The following is a 20,658-nucleotide window of genomic DNA, read 5'->3' on the forward strand; positions in this document are numbered from 1 at the left end:
TATGATAATATTTCTTTACTGCCATGCTTAAGCATCCTGTAACGATGCCACTTTTTACAAGCTTTGAATGAAAGGGCCTGTAATTCAAAAGGGCCTTTTCACTTCTAGGGGAATACTGCCAACAGACATGGTTTGGTTCGAAAGAGAATTTTAAATCAATGAATTGCAAGACTTTTTCTTGAGGGTACTCATGGGTAACTTCAGCCTCGAACCATTATGTGCAAAAACATCAAGAACATTTGACACAAATTCGGCATTCACTTACTTAGCCAGCACCAGGTAATCGTCCAAATAACAGAAAATGCGTATGCGATAACCGGCTAGATCAGTCTCAGCTTTCATATCAACCCGGCTTAGATAAATGTTACTGAGAATGGAAGCTACCTTGGCACCTATGCACACACCCGATTTTTGCATATAAGATCGATCATCCCACTCAACAAGCGTGTTACTCAGGTAGTAAGATAACAGTTCCAGAAAGGAACGTGTTATGATTCAACACTCATTTTGGAGGATTCAACACTCATTTTGGAGCACGCATTCATTGTTGTCCTCTGTAATACATTGCTGAACATACTGGATTAGTTCAAAGTGTGGAACAGAATAAAACACATCAACCACATTTATGCTTAAACTATCACATAGTGCCAGGCTCTCATTTCGGTGGAAATCAGCTACTGCCTCAGAATTAGGTACGAGAAACAGATCCTTTACGCGAAGTCATGACAAATGTTTTTAAAGATAGGTAGACACAACCAACTGCCAAGAATTGGTCTCAGAGACGATTGCGCGGAAAGGAACGTTAGGCTTGTGCGTCTTAACACTAAAGAAAATTTCTGGCACCGATGTTCAGAGGAGGCGATGACTTTACTTCGGAAGTTTTAAGTATGAAGGTATAGCAAAGAAAGTGAAGGAAGCTGAACAATCGGTGCTAGAAATTTTCTTTAGTGCTAAGATGCACAAGTCTAAATTTCCTTTCCGGGCAAGCGTATCTGAGCACAATTCTTGGCAGTTGTTTGTGTCTACCTATCTTCGCAAACATTTGTCGTCACTTCGCGTAAAGGATCCGTTTCTCGTACCTAATTCTGAGTCAGTAGCGGATTTCCTCCGAAATGAGAGCCGGGCACTATGTGATGAGAGCGATGTATGCGTGTTCCAAAATGAATGTGGAATCACAACAGGATCTTTTCTTTAACTGTTATCTTACTACCTGAGTAACACGTTTGTTGAGTGGGATGGTCGTCTTTATATGCAAAAATCGGGTGTGTGCATAGGTGCCAAGGTAGTTCCCATTCTCAGTAACATTTATCTAAGCAGGGTTGATCTAGCCGGTTATTGCATATGCATTTTCTGATATCTGGATGATTAACTGGTGCTGGCTAGGTCCGTGAACCTCGAATTTGTGTCAAATGTTCATAGTTTTGCACATAATTGGTCGGGGCTGAGGTTCACACATGAAGTCCCTCAAGAAAGTCTTGCAATTCCTTGATTTAAAATTCTCTTTCGATCCCAACCATGTCTGTTGGCAGTATTCCCCTAGAAGTGAAAAGTCCGTTTTGAATTACGGGTCCTTTCATTCAAAGCTTGCAAAAAGTGGCATCGTTACGGGATGCTTAGCCATGGCAGTAAAGAAATCTTATCATAAAGTGATGCCCAGTCTCTTAGCCCAAATAGACAGATGTAGGGAATCTGGGTTCTGGACTCAGTTCTCGTTTCGAGTGCAGACAAAGTCCTCGATGAGCTGAAATCGTCTGCAAGTACCTCGGGTCTGGAAAAGGGTTCGGAAGAAGGGAGAAGAAAGGTAGTGGGTTTTTCCATATGTCCACACGCGGTCGCACCGGATTAAAAAGAGTGGGAAGCAAGCATGAGGTAAAGGTTCTATTCCCTGCACCTAACAAGCTGGAGAGTGGGGGCGGCAGTTCAAAGAAAGCAGGAAGGGCGCAAAGAAATGCTTGCAACAAAAATCATGAAAATAGATATGTTCCCTGTAAGACTGGCGTAGCGTATCAAATCCCTCAGTCCTGTGGCCTTACCTACAAGGTCGAATTGGCCGCTGCGATAACGTGCGGCTCATGGATCACGCTAATTCTTTACTAAAGAAACTAATCTAGCTAAGCATTGTTTTACGTGCAAATGTAGACAATTTTTTTGATGATACTGATGTCTTGTTCGCTCATTCTGACCAGCGCACCAGAGAAGGAGCTGGGGTGTTTCATATTATCAGAAAAAGTAATGGGTGCGTGAGTATGCCATCTGTTACATTATCGCTTCGAGAAATCAATATTCTATTTAGTCGGTAGTGGTTCTGCAGATATTCACGCACTTTTAAAGCAGTTTTTCCTTGTACTAGCACTAGGAGTCTTGTTGACACTGCGCATGTGCGCTGTTTTTTCGTGTATGCATATATGACGTGCTTCTTTCTAATAAAAAAATCTGTAGTAAGTTCAGCGCTGGTTTGTGTGTCTCCTCTCTTACATGGTCCGTATGTGTTTACACTTTTGAACCACCACAATGCATCAACACCAACTAGCGCAATGTGCAGTATTTCTGCAATTTCTTCTTGACGCTGTTTCGGTTTCATCGGTCGAACGATGACTGTGACGTGTAGTTGGTGTTTAATTCACATGAGGCATAAAAAATCGGTTATATTATAGTTTACAGGCCATTTTTGTCATTCCACGTCTAGGAAGAGGCTGGATTAAATGTCGTAGTCAATTAAAGCTACATATCAGCGATTGTATTAGTTTTTCTAGTTGCATCATGTGACCAAAATATCAACTTCACGACAGTCGGCGTTCGGTCGATGAAGCCAAAACAGCATGAGAGAAGGAATTCGATTATAAATTATTTAGCGTGGTTGTAGGCAAGTACTAACTGTTAATCCATGTATTTTATTATCTAATGCATCAGTTGACAGAAGAAAACACGCAATAAATTTAGGTGTCTATAGTCCTTTAATGGCTCATGCACCTTTCGGTTATTCTTATTATGGATATTTATGTTTATTATTGTTACGGATATTAACAGCAAACGAAATTTGCTGATATTTCAAGCATTCCACATTGTAGCATTGCATACGGCTATGAAGCATTTCCTGAAATATGTGACTGTAATACTTTTGAAAGTGATTTTTGTCCACCATACTGAATATCAATTTGATGTGTGTTTATTTGTTCACTTTTACATCTGCTATGCAGCGCAGAATCCCAACAGCCACCATGGAAGGCAAAAACAGAGTGGCTGCGTTCGTGCTAGGGACGACAGACTGGGATGGCGGTCGGAAAGTTCGGACGAAGGGGGCGGACCCTTCACCCCAGTAATTGGGGCTTTGTATGCAAGAATGCCCAAAATGTCTTGCAAAAACAAATAAATAAATAAGAAGCATTCTTGCATTGTAATTTCAGTAGTAACATGTACACAAAAAATACTGATGATGTGAAGAAAGCCTCACTGGGTTGGCCAGGTGGGCCTTAAGTCTAATTGGGTCTGTGGGCTCAAAGGCATACAGCTATTGGTTCTATATGGGTTACCTTTGTTGACTTCCCGCAATTTATCAGCTAGGAAGCCCACTGGGACCAGAACGGCTAGACCACAGGGGCCCAGTACGGGCTAGCCCACGGGTGCCCAGTACGGGCTAGCCCACGGGTGCCCAGTACGGGCTAGCCCACGGGTGTCCAGTACGGGCTAGCCCACGGGTGCCCGACACGGGCCAGCCCACAGAGGCCCGGCACGGGCTAGCCCACGCAGGCCCGGCACGGGCCAGCCCACGCATGCCCAGCACGGGCCAGCCCATGGAGGCCCGGCACGGGCCTGCCCAAGGGGATCCAGCGCGGAGCCTTGTGGGGCTATGCAGTAAGCCCACTGGGCAGCCCTTGAGGGTCCCCCCCCCCCCGATGCTGAGTTGCAAATCCCGCACATATCCCACGTCGGGCCCCTATGGGCAGCCCGTGCCGGGCCCACAAGGGCCCGCAGTTCACAGCCCCATTTGTGCTACTGGGGTATGTATTCCTCCAGTGCGGGTGCGCCATTGACCTCAGAATTTTTAATAGCCATTTGCTATAAACGTTTTATGAAGTACTGTTTCCAATCCATAAGAACAAATGGACAGAAAGGGCAACTGCGTGCAATTATATTTCTGATAATTTTGATTTTTCGGTTTTATGCCTGTGGTTATATTATGTTCATAGGGCATCAAGACGTCCGTAATGCTCAGAAAATGCGTAATGAAAATTGTACATTTTTTCTTCCCTGCGTATTCAATTTCAAGCGGACACAATCCATGTTAGAATGCTCAAGTTAATGACGCTGTAGCCCAGTTCGAGTATCCGCACTGGTAAAAACACGGTTTTGGAGCAGTTAACATTGCTTGCAAAAACGTCCGGTGGTGGCAATACTTGTATCTCATTGTTTGACAATTTGTCGTTCATACAATGTTGTTTCCACTGAAAGTATCTACTTTGTCATCATCAGAAACGCACTCTAAAAATTATCGCAATTTGCGGTGGAATCTATGATTAGGCGACTACATTTGCTTGAAGCGGAAAGCGGACGATTCGTCAGTGCTCTGTCCGTGTTTTCTCTCTATCTTGAATTATATAAATCTTGATGCGAGTCGTGTGTTCGCTGCAGGGCTCCTGCGGGCGCTTTACAGTGCTGAACTCAACAGCAGTAATCGCTAATCGCAGTTCACGTTCTCACACAGCTTACATTTGCTCTGTTACGGCAATCGATGACCCCTTGGGTACAACAAACGAAGTAGCATGGCGATCGGCAGAGCAATGCTTGCAGATGTCTTAGTTATTTATAACGCTGTGTGTACTCTCTATATCATTCATCCGAGAGCATGGCAAAAGTGCGCTTCTTCCACCAACGCACCTCCGGACGTTGACGCTAAGCGAACACCTTTTATACTGCCCATCCCTGTCACCAGCGTCAGAAAAGCCACCTATGATATGTCCGTCTCGTATATATTGAGCATTGGGATAAACGAATGTAAAAAATAGTCTTCCTGAGGATCGCTGACCTGTACCGAGTGGCTGGTACAAGTGATAACTACGATACAAGCTGTTCTCGGTTTAGAGCCGCATAGCAGCTTCTGTCAGTGGGGCCTGGCTCACCGTAACTACTATGTGTCACCACTTCGTGCACTTTAGCGTGCGCTCCCAGACATCCTTAGAGCGTGTGGGGGTAGTGGTCTCAGTCACAAAGGAGATGCCCTCGACTCAGCGTGGCAAGCTCAGCCGCAGACCAGCTACCAAGTGACAAGGGGGTTGATCGCTTGGTGCCCAGATTGAGCCGGTCGCAACTCAGAAAATGGGTTGGAGCCAAATGTTCACGAAACGAGACAAAGTTCATACAGCAGAGACTTTACAGAAGATTTTACAATCACTCGTACGAGCAGATACGAAGTGATTTAAAAATACAATGCAACTCGTGCAAAGTAACCATGGAGAGAGATAACAATTCAACAAAATTTTTGCATCTAAAGTGCACTAACGCAGAGAGATACAAATAAATAAAACACAATTTGTTCACCGGGAATTGCGGCAGTCCGACGACCTCAGGACTACGACGAGGCCGATCCGCAGACTGGCGCACGTTGCCTCGCTAGGCCGTTGCTGCGCGAGTAGTGTTCTCCCGGGAGTCGAGCGGGCGCGCTTCTCGGAAGCTTAAACGGCGGCTCGGAATAACAGACAGCGGTTATAGCCTCTCATTTATAGGCGCAGCCGCGTCTGTTTGTTCTTCGCGCCAGGCAGGCGCGCACACACACGCGGTATCAACTGCACAAACTCCTCCCTCTCGCGCCAGGCGCGCGACCCTATTGGCTGAGCGCGGAAACCACCTTCCAGAACAATCCGGGTCATTCTCGCCACGCGAAGTCATCGGCGCAAAAGCGAGGAAAAGAGGATATCACTTTAGCGCGCACAAGGTCACGCCTTCTCCGTCGACGATGAGTAGAAACTACTCACACATTCTAGAGAAATCGATGCCTTGCGTGGCTATGTTTACTTTGGCGCCGCGCCAGCAAGGGGTGTGGAAAGGGCAGGAGCATGCGCAAGGTGGCGCTCTCTCCGGGGTTCCTTCTCCCCTCTTTTTGTTTTGTTTTACAACGCACGGGCGTGATTGCTTAAGCCCAGCTCCGTTTTCACGAATATGCGCCGAACTTTGTGACACTATGCTAGCACCCCTGCTAAGACGTCGCCAAAATCAATCATTTCTCTAATTTCTTATGCTGGTATAAGGCTTATGGGGATTTAACGTCCCAAAGCGACTCAGGCTATAGAGGACGCAGTAGTGAAAGGCTCGAAAATTTTCGACCACCTGGAGTTCTTAGATGTGCACTTACAGCGCACAGAACAAGGGCCTACAGAATTTCGCCTTCGTCGATATGTGACCGCTGCTGCCGGGGTCGAACCCTTGCCTTTCGGGTCTGCAGCAGGTCGCAGTAAGCACTGAGCCTCTGCGCCGGTTCTATTTTGTTACGAGCAAAATGTGGTTGACACTATGCCAGTACCATGAGCAGACCATTTACTAAAGCGTTGGCCAATCCCAGCGCGCAATCCGCTGTGGCTTCAATGCGAAACAACCGAGAGACCTAGCGACGAGCTTCTTGTAGGCTGTAGCGCCCTGTGTAGCGCCCTCGACCACAATGCTCGCAAGCGCCACAGTTGCGGTAAGCTGAAGACATCCGGTGCTGTGAGCGTTGCAAACCGCCGTCCTCATTCATGATTCGGCAGGGATCGAACATTATCTTCTTTATACGGTGCTAAAGCGCGTAGCTTGAGCACCATGTGGCGGTGCAGCACTGCTACTGCGCTGACCGACGCTACTCGAAGCTTATATAAAAGTGCCATCGGACGGCAGTCTAGACACTGAATATTTTAATCGGTTGCTTTTGAAACGTGATTTCGTGTTTAAAAATGTGTATTGTTGAAGCGGGTTATCTCGTGCTCTTTTCATACTCGGTCGTCGGCGGGCGCCCTCCGTCCGTAGACGCCACCATTTTTCTGGTTATCTAATCAAGCTGAGGTCGCCAAGCTCTGTTCGTGATTACCATGGTCCGTTACGCCATGTGAGCAGCAGGAACCACGGTTAGCGTATACCGCGGTTGTTGTAACTGCAGTTGAGCGCTGGCCCGTGCCACAAGCGTAGGACAAGGGTATCAGATCAGTATTTGCTGACCGCTGATTCCAACCAGTCTTGCATCTATGTAAACATACATTTGCAAAAAGAACACTATTAAGCAACATACTAATATTTTTCGTATCATAACCGGTTATTTGGGTCTAATAAGAGATAGAAGCAGCTTAATCTGCACGATTTATTAGAGTGGAGAGCTGGATGAACCCAGGTTCTGTGTTCCTGTTCTCCGGTTTCGTCCTTTGCGTTGGTTTTCCTTCTATTAACCTACAGGATTGTGTCTAATTTAAATGCGATAAGCGGGATCAGTAGGAAAGTGCAAGTGTCCTCAGCGTGAGAGCCCCAGAGAGCGAGTATATAAGGGGGAGCAACAATGTATGAACAACATAGTGTCGTTTTAGTGGTTAGGCAACACTGATAATGTTGTTACTGTGCATGCATTGAGCGCTGCCCGAGTGCATTGCCGTCCTCTGGAAAAAGTACGGAAAAAATAACAGGAAATTTTAAGGATCAGCAGCTGCAAAAAAACCGAATGGCGCGTACTTATCTTACACAGTGCACATGATTATATGACATCCTTCTGTGTTGCGTTTTACGTAGCTTGAGTCATTCGTACAGCGCCTCTATGTATTCCTTTCACACCGACACCACTTTTTATAGAACCTCTGTTCTTAAAATACAGAACGCCTCGGGCTACAATCTGTGAATATCTTATGTCGCAAACAGAATTTTTTTCTATAGTGTGGCTATTTATGCACAAGCTAGCTTCAATTTGTTTTCCCTGCCAGGAATGAATACCTAGAGTGCAATTTATGACGCCTATAACGTGGTTTAGAAATCGACCCAGTGCCATGTGGGAGCAACGGATTCATGTTTGGTCCAAAGCAAACCTACTCAAGATAAATGCTGTCAAAACAAAAGCAATGATTTTTCGCGCCAGGAATAAAGAAGTTAAAACGAACCTTACAATTATGTTCGAAACTCTAGAAATAGAAGTTGTTGACCACCACAAGATTCTTGGAGTATACTTCTCTTCTAGATTAGGCTGGGATACTCATATCAATTATCTATGTAAAAAACTGTCTTCAGTTACAGGAGCTCTAGCACACTGCCGCAGTATACTTCCTTTGAAAGCGAAAGTTCAGATATATCAAGCATTATTTACCTCTCATCTAAATTATTGTACTTTAGTATGGGGCACAACAACTAAAAGAAATGTAAACAGGCTTCTAGTAATATAAAAGCGAATAATTCGTCATATTGCCAATATGGAACCAATGGCCACTACAACAAGTACCTTCAGGTCATTTTAAATACTTCGTATTGAGGATATTTATGAATTCCGACTATTGAAAACATTTTACTTTTCCTCCCTTACTACAATAAACCAACTAATGTCATTAGCATCACTGCAGCGCCGCGACGCTAACGTACCCACAAGAAATAAAGATTTGTGGGAAATCCCACGGTTCCGAACTTTTTATAAGTATCAAGCGTTATCACATAACCTCCCACTTATACTAAACAAAAATACTCACACTTGAGGTTTGAATAGAAGAGGTTTGAGGTCTTGTTTTTTGTAAATGCTCTCCCGTGGTAATACTTTGCCTTGGTATACTGTGTTTTGTTACACCTTGTGTTTTTTTTGTTTTTTTTCTGTTCTGTTCTTGTGCTTTTTTTCATGCAAATCAATTGTACAATTTTTTTTTTGCCACGTTTCTTGAAATGTGTTTTTTGTGTACTTTGTTTGATGTCTGACTTGTGTTATTTACCTGGTATAATTTCAGTGCTCCGAATTTTGTACAAAACTTGTAATTACTGTTGCAAATTAGAGGTAAATGTATGTTTTAATTATAATGTGTTTTACTGATACTGCTATGTAACGGTCTTATTGGCCTTAGTCAAGCTGCATGAGAGCCAAGGAGACCCTTCAGGCACTTTCTGGAAAAATAAACATTGAATTGAATTGAATTGAATTTAGTAAAAATTACTATATTTGCTCATATATGGTCTCACATCAAATAATCGTTTTGTTTTTTGTGTTTTATTGTTTCCTCACCCATTAATACTCTGGCAAAGGCCAGTTGAAGTGCAATTTGAACAGAACAACAGCTTCACAGGCATCTACACGAAAGCACTATGCTATCGCCGCAGCCGACCACGGCTCGTGATAAACTGCAGAGACGAGAGCAAGAACACAAAGACCTAGTGGGTTGCTACGTGTCTGCTTCTAATTCTGTGTTTTTGCTTTTCGCTGTTTTCTCGCGTGTGGCGTGGGTCGGACAGTGCCCTCCGTGAGATCGAATGCTGACGACGCCCCCGCGGAAAAATTCCCGGCAAGGTGAGCGCATTCTCAAGTGAGAAAACTCAACTGACACACTCAGGGGCAAGCTACGCTTAGCTCGGCGCTGCCGAGCGAGCCCGCGCTACACGTCTGCATGGATTCTAGGTTGTCGACAGCTACGGAGATGCCCGCTGTGTTGCCACCTGACGCAGCCTCCACGTCCACGCAATCGTCAGCGCCTCCGGGCCTCCAGCCTGCGCCGTCTTCCGATGCTACGAATTTGGCCTGTGACACGGACTGCTCCACCGCCTCCGTGCCCGTCAAACTACCTCAAGAAACTGCCCGTCGCGCCGGTTCAGTATTCTCACCAAGGGCCGTCACCACCGTCTGAGCCTCCTTCACAGATGCCTCCCGTGAGTCAAGGCTCTCTTCCGCCTGCTGCGAACTCGTTCCGCGTTACCATCAAGCCTCTACATTGCGCTTTGATAATACTGCCATCCCTGCCCGGAATGTTCAAGCCACAATAGACCACGCTCTTGGCTCTTCGAATTACTGCGGGTTTGTCGTCCATCGCGCATCGAACACCATCACGGCAAACTTGCCGTCCTTGATGGACGCCCAGAAAATGTGCGCCGTTACGCGGATCCCCTGGATGACAGCAAGCATGCCCCGGTGGAAATATATTTTGCATCTGGTCCTGACACCCTCCGCTGCATGGTTTATCATGTCGACAGCACAAGCCCTCCCGAGGAGATACGCGCAAATATTCGCTGCTCAACTCACGTAGTCCTGCAAGCACGGCCTATGGGGCGCCGGGGCTCATACCTGCTCATCCTGCAAGGCCCGTTGACTCTCCCGAAGTACCTTACCTACTACAGTGCGATCGACAAACCGCAGCCCTTCCGACCCCGTCGTATGTTTTGTTATCACTACCAGAAAGAAGGTCATATGCAAAATACCTGCCCTAATCCAGCAGCTCTGGCGGACCTGAATGAACCAACAGTTTCTTGTGCTCTGTGCAAATCGCCGGACCATGACATTCGCTCCCCCGCTTGTCCAAAGAAGAAGCAAGCGAAAATGTTTCACAAGTCGCCTGCAAAAATGGATGTTCCCACAAGCAATAGCTCTGCAGCTCTCGCATGTGACGACAACGACTTCCCTGAACTTCCTTTATCTGAGCCCGCTGCTCACCATACGTTCCCTCACCAGCGTACATATGCACAAGGGGCTCACCTTTCCGGATCAAATTGTCCGCCAAAACGTCCAGTGCATCCATGACATGTGGATAGCACAGATGAAGACGCAGTTTTAGACAATGCAATCGCGGAGGCTCGCCGCCGACTAGACGAACTCACCCAGCGCCGGGAACAGCGTCGTTCTCAATCCTCTCGAAGAATTCTAATAACTACTGAGCAATCATCATCAGAGGAATCACCTCGAGTAAGCACTGAGCCACAATCAGGTGCCGACCACCTGTTAGCCGTGACTACCCCGACAGGGGAGAAGATATTAGCGCTCATGAAGTAGGTAACATCCCTCATCGTGGAAGCTCTTCGGCCTCGTCATAGATAGCTTTTCATCATCTATGGTGGTGAAATGGAACTGTTGAGGATTCGCTAATAAGGCCTCTGAAGTGAACATTCGCCTTCGCGACAGAAAGATGAAGGCATGGGCGTTCCTACTGCAAGAACAGAATGCACTTCCAGGCCTTTTAGGTTTCTGCGCATACCATTCACCCTCTATCCCTGATCGCCGTTGCACAGCCTCCTCCCTCAGCCCAGGTAAATCTGCAATTTATACTCGCAGTTCCGTTCCGCACACACCGCTCAACCTTTCACGGTGGTGCAACACACATCAAGTGGTCGTCGCCCTTCTCGTAAAACCTGCACGCACACCCCTTGTTCTAGTTTCTTTTTATAGTCGTCCTGGCTCCGCATCTCCCAATCTTGGATGGGTTCGTTTTCTACGTTCTTCAACGGCGCACACACTGCGTGGGGTTACCCATCGAATTCCTCAAGGGGTGCACACATCCAAGGGAACTTTTCGGATCATTCCTTTCAACTTTTAAACCACCCGAATACTTCTACCCGCCAACGAGGTGGCCCGTATTCACCTGATTTGACTTTGTGGTTAGGCCCCGGTAACCCTCGTTGGGCTGTTGATTCTGATACTTTGGGTAGCGATCACAGCCCTATTTGTATCTCCCTCACGCCTACGCGTCTTCGGAAAATACGCCGCACAGTACGAATAACATCATGGGACTCTGTACGCGCAATCATTTATCTACATTCAACCACTCTTCAGCACTGTCTACGCTCTCTGCTGTTCTCGCTACTGACACTATTACCACTACTGTAAATGAAGACGACGCAAACCCGGAAATACATCTCTTGAATCTGTGGGCTCTTTGTCGCCAGGCGGATCTTTACGCTAGTCGTCACCCCAATGGCCCATCGGCTCTTCCTACTCTTCACCGCGCTACCGCACGGGCGCGGCGCTATGCAAAGCGGCTAGACAGACAACGCTGGGCTGCATGGTGTGCCCTCCTGTCCTCTATGTAGAGCAATCGACATTTTTGGAGAGTGTTTCACGCCATGGAGCGCCTTTCTCAGGTTGCAATTCACACAGAGCGCATTCGCCTCGCGCTAAATGGGGATGAGGACACATTTGCTCAACGAAAGGCCCGTCAATTTTTTCAAAATCTTGACTGCACCGCTACGTCTCCACCTGACTTATCGGTTACAGAGCCCTCCGATGGGATTACTTCGAACCTCACCATGGCAGAGCTGCTGGCCTCCACTGAATGTTTAAAAACTACTACTACTCCCGGGCACAACGGCATACCCAACTCATTATTCCGTAACTTCGAAGGGAGGGCTTTGCAAGCCCGACTTAATACTTTTAACGAAGTGTGGCTTTCTGGCGTCATGCCGGGAGACTGCAAGCATTCTTTTGTGGTTCCAATATACAAGTCAGGTCAGCCTCTAGTATCTCTCACGGCCCTTCTTCCAATTTACCTTACGCCTACCATCTGCAAGCTTTATGAAAACATTCTAGCCGCACGCTTGTCGTGGTGGCTGGAATCCCATAATTGTTACCCAGATTCCCAAATTGGTTTCTGTCCAAAAATTGAAACAGAGGGCGGCCTTGCTACTTTGGCTGCTGACGTGCTTGACCACTCTCCGCAGATTCACCTTGTACGAACCGTAATCGCTACAGACATAACAAAGGCATAACATCCTTCACTCTGCCATTCTCGCTTCCCTTCAAACTCTTGATCTCCCTCACCGGTTCCTCCTCTTCATTCACGCCTTTTTAGCAAATCGAACCTTCAGCGTGCGTGTCCACGGAAAGCCCTTTGGTAACTTCACTTCCAATAGAGGAGGGCCGCAGGGCTCCGTTCTCGCCCCCACGTTATTCAATCTGGCTTTAATTCCTCTTGTTCGAGCCCTAGAGACCATCCCTTGTATCCGCGTGCTTGCGTATGCCGATGATATTGTCACAGGCCAGACGGAGAACAGTCGTAGACGTAGAGGGGGACCGCAGAACGGCCGAGGTTTTTAATCGCCCAGAACAAAGCCAGCTGGAGCGCGCCTCACGCGAACGCGACCACTTCGTCCTCGTCACGGCTTAGCGCGCAGGTAGCTCGAGCCAGGTCCGTGGCATTAGTCCCCCGAAAAAGAAGAGCATCGTCCCGATGCGAGTGCATGTACAAAGCAGAAAACGAACAGGAAAAGCAGGAAGACAATGTTTAAAAAAGAAACGAACAAAAAGAAACAAATTAAAACGCAGAACCCGAACACAGTTTAAAGTGGAGCGTCATCGCTCTCACGCCAGAAGTATGGCTTAAGTCGCATTACATGCACAATGTCAGTCCGTGGTTGCCGACGACCGGTAGCCACAGTTCCACGTGGAACAACCTCATAATCCACGTTTCCAACACGACGAAGCACCTCATAAGGTCCGAAATATCGGTGCACAGTTTTTCGGACAATCCCTTTTGGCGGACAGGGGTCCAAACCCACACACGGTCACCGATGTTGTAGGTAACCTCCCTGTGGCGCCGGTTGTAACGTCTGGAGTCCGTGTCTTGTTGAGCTGTGATGTGCAAACGAGCAAACTCTAATGCCACGGACCTGGCTCGAGCTACCTGCGCGCGAAGCCGTGACGAGGACGAAGTGGTCGCGTTCGCGTGAGGCGCGCTCGAGCTGGCTCTGTTCTGGGCGATTAAAAACCTCGGACGTTCTGCGGTCCCCCTCTACGTCTACGACTGTTCTCCGAGTATCTGCCGTGAAAGCGCTTCGGGATCCGGGGATTTTGCAGGCTCACAAAAGAAGCAGGTATGAACGGGGCGCTGTATGACCTTGCTGCCGGGGTCGTAGCCATGGGTGCGCTCTCTTGAGGCTGGAGTCCGAATTCTGGAGACAAGCCGCGGAGCCTGCGGCTGACACGATGGACGGGGGTTCGCACAAGAGGCACCGGGCTTGTGCTTCGGCTCTCCGAGGAAGGATGGAGCATCAGCCGAGAATACCCAAGCGACCTCCACCAGATGTCACAGGCCAGACGGAGAACAGTCGTAGACGTAGAGGGGGACCGCAGAACGGCCGAGGTTTTTAATCGCCCAGAACAGAGCCAGCTCGAGTGCGCCTCACGTGAACGCGACCACTTCGTCCGCGTCACGGCTTAGCGCGCAGGTAGCTCGAGCCAGGTCCGTGCCAATATAACCTTGTGGTGCTGTCATCCAGATGCGTCTACCCATCAGTCGGTCCTTCAGCACGCGCTGGATGTATTGACATCTCTCCTCCCACCTCTGGGTCTAACACTCTCTCCTACTGAATCATGTTTCATTCGCATTGGAAATAAAGCCGGCTTACGGAAAGCTCGCCCTTTAAAATTTACGGTACATAATTCTCTCATTCCTCAGGTAGAAACTGTTCGTATTCTTGGTCTACTCCTCCATACATCTGGTACTGGCACCCCGTGGCTGACAGCCACCCGTAAATCGGCTCACGCTACTCTATGTATGATTCGTCGCATGGCTGTGCGCTCTGGTGGCGCACGTGCTCCTACGGCCCGCCAGTTTGTGTGCTCTAACCTCCAGTATGTCCGGCACAATTTCAACGTCTCACCCGCAGACAGTGGGACTCCCTTGAAGCTATCAATCATGAGGCTATGCGCGTCATAACATATCTGCCTCGTTAAACACCCATGCCTGTGTTACAGGAGTTCGCCCAACTTTATACACTCAGTGAACTCATCGATCAACGGGTGCAAATAGAGCTCATATACAGTCTCTCCAACTTCATCGTTTAAATACACTTCCTCCGTGGTCATATTGCCAGCTCACTGACAATCGCCGCACTGTTTCCCCGTCGGAATCAGCAGCTTATCTGCCTGAAGGGTCCATATTATACACGGATGCATCACATTCTGCACAAAGGGGAGTAACTGCTGTGTATTGTCCATCTCATCCGCATCTCAACTCTCGCGCGACGTATACTGTGGATACGTGCACTCCCCTGGCATTGGAACTTAGAGCGATTTATAATGTCATTGCTACCCTTCCGCTCGTTTCAACATTCAACACAGTTCGTATTTACACCGACTCTCGCGCCGCCCTTCAACAGCTTAAGGCTGTTCGACGTACATTCCAGATTTCACAATCAATTCATGTGCTCTGCACAAAGTATCCATGTCCTGTGCGCAAACACTGGATTTGCGGTCATGCCCAGGATCCACATAACATTCAAGCGGATGCGATGACTCATCTTCATACATCAGACGATCCGCCACCTTCCCATCTTCCCCCAGATGCGTTCCTGTCCTATGTTTCCGACTCCGAAGTTCTGCGCCAGCGAACGCGCGCTCTAATTCCCCCGTGTTCGCACCCTATCCCCCGTAGTCTGACTCGGCAGGAGGAGGAATTCGTGCGCCGGATTCGGGCAGGGGCGGCTCTGGCACCATATGTCCGTCATCGGTGGCGTGCCAAATATTTGCCAGAACCTGAGAGGTGCCCTCACTCTAGCGGTGCACCGGATATTTGTGATGTGCGGCATTTGTTTTGGACGTGCCCAGCGACGGCTGCTATAAAAAAACGACTCCTCAGAGAGGTGGGCCTGCGTTGGAACCGCGAAAGTGACTACGTGAAGTGGACTATGAACAACCGTTTCATTAGCAACCTTTGCGACTACCTCAGCGCAACGGGTCTTCACTGCTTCTTTTAACTTTCAATACCGCGCATTCCTTCTCCCCTTCCTTTTTTTTTCAACCTATGCCTCATGGCACACTTCTCGAATAAAAAAAAGATAAACTGCAACACTCTCAAACTGTGCTTTGTACGTAGTCGTCCTGATCAAATAATCATAATCAGCTTGACTACACCTGCTGCAGGACAAAGGTTTCTCCAATATATCTCCAATTAACCTTGTCCTGTGCCAGCAGCGGCGGCCGCCACCACCACGCAAACTTCTTAATTTCATCCGCCCATCTAACTTTTGCCACCCAATGCTACGCTTACCTTCCCTTAGAATCCAGTCTGTCACCCTTGCGGACAATCGATTATCTTGCTTCGCATTACATGCTTGATCTCGACCAGGATGTCATTAGTTCGTTTTTTTTATTGCTGGCCCACTCTGTCCTCTTACTGTCTCTTAACGTTACACCTATCATTTTCCTTCTCATAGCTCGCTGCGTTATTCTTAAGCTGAACCCTTTTGATAAGCCTCCACTTTTCTACCCATATATGACTACCAGTAACACAGAACTGTTTTTTACTCTTCTTTTAAGAGATACTGTTAAACTAGAATTCATGATCTCTGAGAGCCTGTCAAATGCGCCCTACACCATTATTATTCTCCCAGTTATCTCACTCACGTGATCCAGGTCTGCGGTCACTACCTGCTCTAAGTAGACGTATTGCCATGCTATTCCGTGCGCCACGTTATAAATTGTAAACTGCTCTTCCCTCTGAAACTATTGCATATTGTGACGAAGACGACGAAGTTGGCAGTGGCTCGAGACGGAACGCTCGCGCAAGGCCGAAAAAACCATCTCATTGCCATCAGTCATCTCATCTCATTCTTCAGCTGGCCGTCACGTAACATTTGGTGTGAGGTGCAGAGTTCATCCCCATCCTGGTCAGGGAGCTTTGGCGCAAGCGGGAGCATTGGTCGTGGGCCGTGAGTTATTGGTCTGTGTCGCCCGGCCGTGCCCAAGCCTTTCAGACCCGAACCGATCTCGCCGTTCTCCCCCCCCCCCCCCCCCGTCCACCGCCCAGACCACCCGACACGATGACCAGCACCTGACGCAAGGACCCGACCCCATCCACCCCAGACGCTGCCCACATGTGACGACACCATTCCCCTGCCCATGCCTTTCGGCGCGTCCTGGGGCCGCGGCCGTCGGCTCCTGGTGATCTACCGCCAGGAAGCTTCGCGGGCCGGGAATCATTCAGCCATGTCCTTCATCGTGGCGCACAGCACCTCACCACTTTGTGCTACCTGTCCCGCCATCCTCTGAAGCCCATCACCACTTCGCGTGTCTCTGTCATCGATCGGAACGCTAGCTCGGCAGCCCCGGGTAGTGTGACGAAGACGACGGAGTTGGCAGTGGCCCGAGACGGAGCGCTTGCGCAAGGCCAGCAGCCAAAAACACATCTCGTTGCCATCAGTCATCTCTTCTCATTCTTCGGCTGCCCTTCGCGTAATTATATTACTTTGGTTTTCTGCCTGTTAATTTTATACCCACAACACTACTCTGCCTGCTTAGCGCATTGACCATAATTGAAATTTTTTTGAGTCACTGGGCAAGGCAATTTCATCAGCGAATCGTAGATTACTAAGGTGTTCTCTATTAAATCTTATCTCCAACTGCTCCCAATACAGGCGTCTGTATACCTCCTGTACACAGGCTGAGAATAGCATTGGTGAGACCGTGATCCCTGCCTGACACGCATCCTTATGCAAATTTTATTCCTGACATTTATGGAGGAATGCAGCAGTTATTCACCCACTGTAGACATCGTCCATTGTTTTTACGTAAACCTCTTGTTCACCCTGATTCCAGAATGTATCGATAACTGTTGAAGTTTCGTCTGAGTCAGATGCTTTCTCGTAATATATAAAGCGTTATATGGGAGTTGGTGATACTCTGCGCATTTATTTACTATCTGATTTTTGGTTTGATTATGTTGTATTGCTGATTACCCTTTACTAAAGCCTTCCTTGTCATTTGGTTGATTGATATCTAAGTTACTACTAGTGCTATTAGCGACTACATTTATAAACACCTTAAGGGAAAGGACAGTAAGTTAATCGATCTACTTTTTCAACTCCTTGACGTCCACTTTCTTATAGAAGGAGATTGCTTTAGCGTTCTTCGAAGCTTCTGATGGGCTCCAGGTGATATGGCATTGCGTATACAGGTGGCTAGTAATTATCGCCCAGTCTCCCCTTTGTTGTTCACCAAACTGGCTGTTACGTAGTCATCACCAGCTGATTTCACCGTTTGCATTGCTCCTAAAGCTTATTTTGCTTCCTTTTTCGCTACTGGCGGGAAGTCGTACTGTTGTGCACTGTTTCCTCTCTCATTAACGTCCTGAGTACATTGGTTACTGTATAGATTTGTGAAGAAATCTTCAGGTACTTTAACTGTCTTATCCATATTTCTAATTTTACCTTCTTTTTCTCTTAGCGAATACATACGTTTTTACCTACTCCTAGCTTCCTCTTCGCCACATTTACGCAACCCTTGTTTCTTACAGAATGCTCGATTCCCTCTGCATTAAGCCTCTTTCTGTCTGCTGACATGGGCTTGTTTATTAACTTCGATAGCTCGGCTAGTTCTATCAGTGGAGTTACACGCCCTCATGTCTTGGTGTTTCTTAATCAAACCTTTCGTTTTCTGAGATAGCTTGCTGGTGTCCTGTCGAACCAACCTACCCCCTAGTTCAGTCGAGTAATAAATAATGGTAGCTTTGATATTATTGTTCCCTGCTTGAACATTAATGTCGTCGCTCTCATTTAATGCCGAATATCTTTTGTTCAACGGTATCGAGAATTCCTCTAGTTTCCCTCCAACTGCTAACTCTTGAATGGGCTTCCGCTTCACTAGTTTTTTTCTGTTCCCTCTTCATGTCTAGGCTAACTAGATACCTTTTCTGCCTGTGGTTATTACAACGCACCTTTCCGAGGACCTTCACTATATGCACGATGGCACGGCAGGGTGGGTGCAGAGTGTGAAGCCTCTTTCAGTTTTAGTCTCATCATTAGGGCTCTTTCACGTCTATTTCCTCTTCTCTCGTTTGCGGACGAAGGTGTTCATGATCTGTAAATTATTTGTCTCTGCAAACCCTTTCAAAACAATTCTTTGCTACTGCTAGAGCCTGTGCCATAGTCGCCAACTGCCAAGTCTCGAGCCTGTTTCTCCAGTATCTTGTCATTGCAGTCGCCCGTCAGTAAAGCGCCCTCTTTTTACCTTTATCATTCTCGATTCCACGTCCTCATACAAGCTCTCTACAATTACAATTCAGTAATCATAGCTAGATGGAGCGTAGGCATGTACTACTTTCTGTTTGTATCTCTAATGTGCCTAATATCGATGCCTACCATCCTTTCATGTTACCAGCTATATCCTGATTGATACGGAATCCCACACCTAATTCTCGTCGGTCCGCTAATGCACGGTTGTATATTGCGTACCTGTCCTTTAACACTGTATACGCGTCTGTCCTCCTAACCTAAGCCCTTTCACATCCCATTCAATACTCAATAGCTTCTAACAGCACTGCTAGGCTAGCCTCCCTAAATATTGTTTTTGTGTTAAACGCTGCAAAGTACGGTGTGGAATGGTGGCCCGTGCAAAGCCAGAATTTCTTACCACCTATCGCTGCTAAGGAGGCCTGCAGAGGTGTCATATTGGATATACACAAAAGGCGATATTGCTGGTTTGCTTATGTATGTTCTTTGTGTGATACGCAGGATCTTATCATTACGATGAGCGAAGAGAGCAAGTATGTAATTACATTTTTCACTGTATTCCTTTGTCGAGTTACAAAAGCATAATGGTCCGGAAAATAAAATTTTAACCTTGATCCATCAATAAAATACGGCACTCTGGTTGAACTGCTAAAAATGTACTGAAGTGTGAAAGGTGGCGACCAATGATTTTTGAAATTTTTCATAAACCTTGGTAACTAAAAGTGGGTTTTCACCAAGCCCACCGCTGCTTTATTATTATTTTCATGCAGTCGTGCGCAGCACCCTAGGCCCACCTCAACATACAATTTGGAATCCCTTCCTATCACATCGATGCGGAATCGACAAGAAGGTCTCATTGGAATGTTCCAGAGTGGAATACAATGCAAACTACAGCCGTGTGAGAGCGCTTCGAAGAATTTTAGGCATTTCCGAGCTCACTCGGACAACCAGAGCACTCTCACGGACTAAGACAATATCAGATAGCCTGCAACATGTGCACCTCTCGAAGATACAAAATGCGACGAATAGAAATATTTCACCAAATCTCGAAGCTTGCAAGTCATGATTGGTACCTACGCGAGCGCTGTGTGTGACTTACCTAAGGTTTTAAACGCAGGAATATTATTGGAAGCGCTGTGAACTTTGTGCTCGCGCTCAAGAAACGATATAAACGTTTACCTTTACGAAAATTTGTGTTCCAAGGCCTTAACTTAATACCGTGACTACTTCACACAACTAACGCAAAGCTTGAAATGTTCCATGTTTTTGTACCTCAAGACTAGCTCCAAGTGCTAGTAATCACCAGAAACCAGTTTACTGAAAGTCTTACGTCAGTAAAATCTGCTTGTCGCTACATGAGGATATTTTCGTGCTTCTGGTCCTTTTCGCATGAATAGAATATGCTTGGATCGCAGGACATCAATCCGTTCGATCTAATAGACTGTATATACTCCCACATTTTCCAACTAAGACAGTATCGGCCATTTAGATGTTTTTGCAGACAAGTACACCTAAAATGAATCAGCCTCTGCCTAATTTACGAAATATATGCTGGGTATTGCAGATTCTGCAAAAAATAACTACCTCTCAGTGAAATTTATTTTATTTTGATTTCCTAACAATCTAACCTGCAATTATATTGAATTGTTATTTTCGATAAGTTCGCTGTTTTGTTTTGTCAGCACTCAATATTTATTTAGTTAATATATTTATAAATACTGTGTTCTTGAATACAAGACCATGTTTGAGGATAATACA

General features: G+C 47.0%; 1 pseudogene; it reads left to right on the plus strand.

The window, feature by feature from the left end:
- The window catches only part of LOC144129562 (uncharacterized), a 100,506-nt pseudogene that overhangs the window by 31,832 nt on the left and 48,016 nt on the right, over positions 1 to 20,658 (plus strand).

The sequence above is a fragment of the Amblyomma americanum genome, chromosome 4 (genome assembly GCF_052857255.1).
Source record: "Amblyomma americanum isolate KBUSLIRL-KWMA chromosome 4, ASM5285725v1, whole genome shotgun sequence".
NCBI lineage: Eukaryota > Metazoa > Arthropoda > Arachnida > Ixodida > Ixodidae > Amblyomma > Amblyomma americanum.